The 8,025-nt window shown below is 36.9% G+C and overlaps 1 pseudogene; it reads left to right on the plus strand.

Moving 5' to 3' along the window:
* The first annotated feature begins 4,096 nt into the window (after positions 1–4,096).
* LOC106148405 lies at positions 4,097–6,315 on the plus strand (annotated as a pseudogene).
* The last annotated feature ends 1,710 nt before the right edge of the window (positions 6,316–8,025 follow it).

The raw sequence follows: 8,025 nt of genomic DNA on the forward strand, positions 1-8,025 counted from the left end.
CTTATATATGTCTAGGAAATTGATCATTTTTAACTTTATACTTTTTAAATATACTCATTTTTATGTCACCTTCATATTGATGTAATGTACTTCTCTATATTGAGGGATTTCAAAAGGAGTTACAGAATCTATAGAAGGAGATAAAGGTCTACGTTCCACAACTTATCCCCAAGAGGATAACCTTACATTACAGTAAGGCACCAACTCGCAAATTTTCTCCCAACACTTTTTTGTCCTCAATTTCACAAAATACAGATTTATGCTGTTGACCTTTAGCATGCATTCTACAAGTTCAGAAAGTCAGATGAGAAGACAGAGATAATAAAGTCGAAAGCACATTAAATTTTTTTAAATGGGAAGATGGTATTTCCTTCTACTTCCTGGCTCTTAACGACCTATGAATACAATTATCAAGATCTGGGTAGAAAAGAGTATTTGTATCCCTTACTATTTTCTCTATGTATTACTAATTTTGAAATGTATCTTCCTATTTATCTAATATAGATATGTCTTAAATTCATTTTGTTTGGAGAACTGCTGAGGGCAGGTGAAATCCATCATACCCTGGTCTCTGCGAATAGCTTCCAGACTATTTACAAATGGTATCTTTTCATGCACCTAACACTCATAGGCTGCATCTTTCCATGCACTTAACGTGAACACATAAATGTCATCCTAACGATTTCCTTGTTGAAAAGATAGAAAGAATATGGTGAGGAAAAGACCCCACCAACCTACTTACCACAAAATCCAGCCTTGGCTAGTATTTCATCAAAGGGTTGTTCTTTTTTAATTTTTTTATTTTAAAGGTAGTAGTACATGAGAAACGAACAAATAATACAAATATGGAATGCTTCACAAATTTGCATGTCATCCTTGTGCAGGGGCCATGCTAATCTTCTCTGTATCGTTCCAATTTTAGTATATATGCTGCCGAAGCGAGCACTGGGTTGTTCTTTTGCGGGATCATTTAGGGCTCCCAGTATCAATGGCTTGGTCTCCAAGAAGCCCCTCTAGGCCTTCCTGTTTCTGTACCTTAAAAAAATACTATTTTGCTGATGTTGATGGTGAGTTCTTTTAAATATTGGTAATGTAAATATTCTACTTACAGGTTTGAAAAATGAGATATACTTGCCATTTACAAAAAAGAAAAACAGGAAAATTCTGACCCTGTTTCCCAGGTGTATAGCTGCCACTGATTTGCCCAAATGCTGTCCAAATTTTGCTTGTTCATAGTCCTTGAGATCGTATATTTTGGAACAACTATGCAAACAGCACACACATAAATATAGACCTGGTTTTTTTCCTTTATTCACAAGCCAGGAACTTTTTAATGCTCTTCAGAGTTTTCCACCTAAAACTGCGCCACAAGGTTAAGTGTGCTGCACGATTTTCCATCAGTCTCAAAGGAGAATCAGTCTCATTTCCAGGACTGGCCAGCTCTTTATGTTAAATGCTGAACTTTATTTATACATCAGTCCAGTGCTAAGAGACAAAATGCTCACCTCATACTTCAGCAATCAAAAGCAATGAATCCTTGCTTCCTGCACTCTGAAGTCTGTCCATCCACAGGGCCACAAACACTTAATTATTGGGGCATTTCCTGCAGAGGCATTTCCTTTTTCTTTTGCACTCTCCACATCCATTCAGACCACGAGTTCGTGCTCACTGGCCGGAACACCAGTCCCTAGTTCGGAAGCCCATTGGACAGTATTTTGTATCACAAGATTGTGCCTGATTTGGGTAAGTACAGGATGATGCGGAGTTCAGTGTAGTTGTTTCCTTGCTCCACATAATAAGAGTTCTTCACTGTTACCTTTCTCTTGGCGGGACACCAGTCTTCCTATCACCTCTAACCAGTGAAGGCTCCCGTGTCTCTGACAATGCTTCTTCCATTTCCTATCTTATGTTTTCTCATCTGCCCACTTAGCTTGTCCTCATCATCAATTTCGTCTCTCTGGGTGGGACTTACTACAGAAATCCATGTTACTGTCACTGTCTCTTCTCTCCTTATGTTCAGAAAGTCAAGTCCCTCTGAAGGCAGGCTGCTCTTTCCAGTTTGCAAACGCCAGTGTTATTGCAGGCTACATTGGTCTATCCAAGTACCATCTCACCAATACTTACTCCTCGAAGACATATTTGAGGAGGGCCTCCTAACTTGTTCTGCTGGGAAAAGAGCTTTTGCGCTGTCTCCTGACATCTTAGAGCATGCTGTCTGAGCATGGTGAGGCAACGTGAGTGAAAGTCATGCTACAGGACCTCCTTTAACTTGTACTTAGGAAGCCTTTATATTCATCAGACTGCTATCTATTAAAATGATCCATTAGCCAAGAAACGGCTTGCTATATATCTTTCTTTATGGAGCTTACCCTGTAATACTTAAGTAATTTAAACCATATGTGTTCATTTGTATGTTTGATACAATTGAATATGCTACAACATTTGTTTAGTAGGATGTCTAGAAGAATATTTTCTGTAGTCTCTCAAGGCACACGTTGGAGGAAGGTAAGCTGCTGTTTGTGATTACATAAAATCCTGTTACTCTCCTGGATCTATATTTTGCAGAGAGGAAGCAGATTATTCCCATTGCTTCTGAGGAATTTTATTTGCAGAAAAATAAGGTTTTATAGTGGTTTAAAAGCAATGGTTCACTGAAGGCATGATTTCCTTACTACTGTTGCACACTCATGGCATCTGTACACTCCTGACTTTCCTGAAACTTAGACGTGCAGAACTGATCTTTTTGAAATCATACTGAAAATTACATAGTCCAGTACCCAGATGTAGACATAATCAGAACATGTGACTTAGACAGTTTACACTGCTGTGTGTTTGTAAGCTTCACATATTCGAAATGAATTATACTGATTAAAAGCAAAACGTGTACTTAATACATATAACCAAAGAAAGTAATTTTGTTTTTACTTTATTTATTTATTTATTGGGTTACGGGAATCAAACTCAGGACCTCCCTCTGCTCAGGCAAGTGCTGCACTGCTGAGCTATATCCCCAGGTTTGATAAGAAATTTTCGAATGTTTGAGAAATGTCAGTTATTAAATACTAATATATATTTACTTAAAATTACTCCTTTACAATTTAATTAATGCATTTTTTATTCTACATGAAATAAACACATACACAAATATAGGCATATACCATTACAAGTTAACAGAGATCACAAAATAACTTTTAGGACTATTTGCTAGTGAGCACATGTTTGCATAAGATGTAGATAGTATTTGAGTAGTATTTTATGCTATTTCTTCTGGGAGTATTAGGGGTCAGACCCAACAATGTTGAATATATGAACAGAAAATAATTTGATTTTACTCAAACATTACTTTGGAAACATTGAACATATCTCCTTCATTTTTCCCTTCTTTTACAAAATTCTCTTTATTGAGACTAAGAATAATAAAGTAAGCCCATGTGTTACTTGAAAGAGATTTACAAGTCATGGAAAATAATTCACTAATACTCACTTAACAAAGATTGTATTCCTATCCAGAATATAGGGTTTTACAAAAATTAATCTTTTTCTAATAATGCAATAGGTTTTATTTTAGAAATGCCATTTAAAAATGTTTTAACTGCTATCCGCCTCAGCTCTAAATTCTTAACTGTATGCCATGTTCATTAATGTTTAACATTTATGCATTGCCTTATCATCATACATTACAGAACCACAAGTTTTGAAAATAATTTAGCCTTAAATCTTATATTTTGAGATAATTCTATTTTAGTATATGACTGGGCAATGTTTACAATATTATGTAACTCATGTATGATAATAAGATTAAAGTAAAATGTGTATTCTATAAGAAATACCCCACCTGTAGATCATTCATCAAAGTTTCTGATATCAATTTCAGGCTTGATAGTAGTAAGTCTAGGAAAATATCATTGCTTATGTGAAGGAGAGATGAAAGCTTGGACTCCTACACAGTCCATCTTTCAGGATTATGTTGGATACTAATTCTTTCATTAGAACCTTCAAATGGAAGGACCAGGATGTATTTTTTTTTTTTTTTTTTTTTTGGTTTTTTTCTCCAGTACCGGGAACTGAACTCACGACCTTGCGCTTGCCAGGCAGGCATTTTGCCGCTGAGCTAAATCCCCAGCCCCCAGGATGTATTTTTAATCATGGTTCTATTTATTGCCCTGATTCCAAATGCCTGAAGAGAAAAAGACTGGAATACATTCCTGATCATCTTTAGATTCTTCTCACATGGATTATTTATTCCATCAGGATGATAAAAGATACGTGAGATGTACAGTCACACTGGAGTACTCAAACAAATGTCCTAAAATTCCATAGAGTTCTCTGAAGAAGAGCTGTCAAATGCTCTACTATTCTGGCAATTTTGTATCTTCTCTGTTCCAGGTAAGGTCACAGCTCAGCAATTACATGAAGAACTGCAATAATTCTACCCAGTAACGTGTGAGAAACTATGTGCCAGTAAGAATAGTAGTCCATATTTCTAGAGATCATTATATGCCAGAAACACTTCTTCCTTTAGTATATATATTTAAGCTCCTCTTAGCCATAAACTAGCCAAGGTATAAGTAGGATGAGTTCCTTATTTTATATATATGATGACTGAACGTTGGGCTCAAAGAGTGTTCAAGATCACACTCAGAGTAAACGGCAGAACAGAGATAAAAACTCAAGTCTGAATTCAGAGTTCACACTTACCAATGTTCTCTGTGATTACATATTAAGAATATTTGGTCTGGCAAAAATGAACCAGAATAAAGACAGCACTGAAATGAAGTATCTCTGTGCATATCTAATCTGTGGACAGGTTTCATGGGGAGGGTCAAGGGTAAAACGTCCATGTGAGAGCCTTGCGATGGCATCCATAGTCCAGCCACGATGGGAAATGCTGAGACGGGGAGAACGTGAGGATGGCTTCCAGATGCTGTGGAAAGAACTGAGGTTTTAAGTAAAATCAGATTACACTGGGAGGAACCTGCTTATTTGTGCAATGACAGTGTCATGACACTTGATAATGAGAGAAATTTTACTTGTAATAAAGGCTTTTTCTTGCTTTTCTCTTCAGACAAACACTACATGAATCCTTCCTATTAAGATGAGTAAACACAAGGAACTGTTCAGTAATATTAACATCAGAATCACCTTTTATTCTGAAGTTGGCATTGGGGTTTCAGGCAACGCCATCCTTCTTCTCTTCCACATTGCCGTGCTCCTTCTGGGGCACAGGCACAGGCTCACTGACCTACCTGTTGACCTCTTGGCCCTAAACCACCTAGTGATGTTGGTAATCGAAGGATACATAGGCACAGACCTTTTCACCACTCAAGGGAGGGTTTGGGATGACATCACATGTAAGTCACTCATCTTCTTGTACAGGTGCACGAGGGGCCTCTCCATTTGCATCACCTGCCAGCTGAGTGTCCTCCAGGCCATCATCCTCAGCCCCAGAAGCTCTTGTTTGGCAAAGTTCAAACACAAATCCTCATGGCACAACATGTGTCCCATTCTTTTCCTCTGGGTGTTATATACATCCGTTAGCAGCCACCTTGTAATCTCCATCACCGCCACCCCGAATCTGACCAGAGATCATCATATGTATGTCACTCAGTCCTGCTCTGTTTTACCGATGCATTCCTTCCTCCGGCACGTATTTTCCCCACTGCTGATCTGCAGGGAAGCCTTCTTTACAGTATTCATGTGTCTGTCAGGTGGATACATAGTCATTCTGCTGTGGAGGCATAAGAACAGTCCCGGTATCTTCACAGCACCACACTTTCTCCAAAATAATCCCCAGAACTAAAGGCTGCCAGGACCATTCTGCTGCACATGAGTTTCTTTGTGGTCATGTCCATTCTGGACAGCACGATCTCCTACTCGAGAACTATGTTTAACGACAATGCAGTACTTCACTGTATCCAAGTTCTTATGGCCCGTAGCTATGCCACAGTCAGTCCTTTGGTGTTCATCACTACCGAGAAACGTATGATTAGCTTTTTGAGATCCATGTGGAAGACAAAAAACGTGGCTGTCAGTGATGGCTAAGATCCCTTAAAACAAGCCAATGTACTGGCTTTAGAATGCCTAATTGTGGCATAGTATGCCTAATCATGGGATGATCCATCATGATGTCATCTCTGGTATAAGTGAGAATATAGTCTTCTTTTTTTCCCGTTAAACCTATTTATTTTTGATATATGTGGATGACAAGTACATAAAAGAAATTTAAACCACACACCTGTCTGAGATATAACAATGTAATATCTCAGTTATAACCATTCACAACAGAAAGTATCATTTAATGCACATATTTGTGTTTCCAGCACTTGGAATTATATTTCCATTGGGTCCTCAAGGGAGACTTGTGAGGGGGATCTCACTTGTGATGGCCTGTGTTAACTCATACTGTTGTTCAATATGTGATACCTTATGTCACTTTTTAATAATTAAACTCTCTTTTACCTGCATTTTGCCGAATTAGACTTGTAAATAATTATTACTGAAAATTACCACATGATCCAGAAAATACACACATACACACACACCAGAAGGCATTTCATGCAGGAAATCTGTCCCTAGTGTACTCATGATAACATGATTTACAACAGTAAAAGCTAGAAACAACTCACTGTCTATAACCATAAGAACATATAAGCAAAATGTAACCTTTGAATACACTGGCATATTGTTCAGCTTTAAACTTGAAAGAAAATTCTGGCCTGTGGCGCAGTATAGATGAGCTGTGAAGCTACTATGCTGAAGAAAGTCATTCACAACATAAAGTACCATTTAATGCATATATTTGTAAGAGATGAACTTAAGAGTAGTCCAATTGATAGAACAGATAATAGAATGTCATTCTGGAGGGTCAGAATAGAAGGCACTGGAGAGTTCTTGTTTGATGGGTACAGTTTCTGTTTAGGAAGAAGAGAAAGTGTTAGAGATAGACGATGGTGACAGTTGATCACAGCATGAATATACTTAGTGCCTCTCAACTGTGTACTCAAAAAACGATCAAAATCCCAGTGCGCGGTGCCGTACACCTGTGATCCCAGCACTCAGGAGCCTGAGGCAGGACTGCCATGAGTTTTAGGCCAGACGGGCTACATAGTGAGGTCAAGGCCATCCTGAAGTACTTAGCAAGACCCTGTCTAAAAAAAACAAAAAATAAATAAATAAATAAATATGGGTAATGTTTACATTATATGTATTTTATCATAATAAAAATGTTTTTTACTATCTTAATCAAGCTTGAAAAATATTCTAAAATTGGAAAGTGACAATATTTAATTTTTTTTGAGACAGAATCTCACTACATAGTTGAGGTTGGCCTTGACCTCACTATGTAGACAAGGCTGACCTCAAATTCATTCCCATCCTCCTGCCTTAGCCTCCTAAGTGCTGGGATTACACACCTGCATTACCATGTCCAGCAAGATTTAATTTAGAAGTGTCAAAATGTATTTTTTTTAGTTTAAAAATTAGAGTAAATTCATTTCAAATAGCGATTTGAAGATTCTTTTCTCAAGGTATAAATCTTATTCACAGTTTTTCCCAAAACAAAAGACAAATGCTTTGTATGAATTCTATTAAGTAGTGCTCTGTGCTGCCCAGCCTTTAAAAGATTTTCAACGTTGCTTTAAGAACCTCCAATATTACGATTTCCTGGATGAACTACTGCACTGAATTTAAAACATGAATTTTTTTTAGTTTTTTTTTTATTTTAAAGAGAAACAAATAGAAACACAATAACAAAAACAAAACAACACAAAAAACAATAAAAACGACACAGAATTTCAAAATAAGATGATAGGAAATTAACAATGTTTGTTGTAGTATATATTGTTATCTTCCAAGTAGTTGCTCAGATTATCAGATACAAATATGCAAAATTGGTCAAATAATTAAACATTAACTCAGCTATAAACAAAACATGAAATTTAAATGGCATATTAGGCATGGAAAATTACCTATTCTTATTATAAATTAATGCCTTAAAAATGATGAAATTGTAATATTCTTTTTAGG

Source organism: Chinchilla lanigera, unplaced genomic scaffold, assembly GCF_000276665.1.
Source record: "Chinchilla lanigera isolate Chin_1 unplaced genomic scaffold, ChiLan1.0 scaffold00020, whole genome shotgun sequence".
Classification (NCBI taxonomy): domain Eukaryota; kingdom Metazoa; phylum Chordata; class Mammalia; order Rodentia; family Chinchillidae; genus Chinchilla; species Chinchilla lanigera.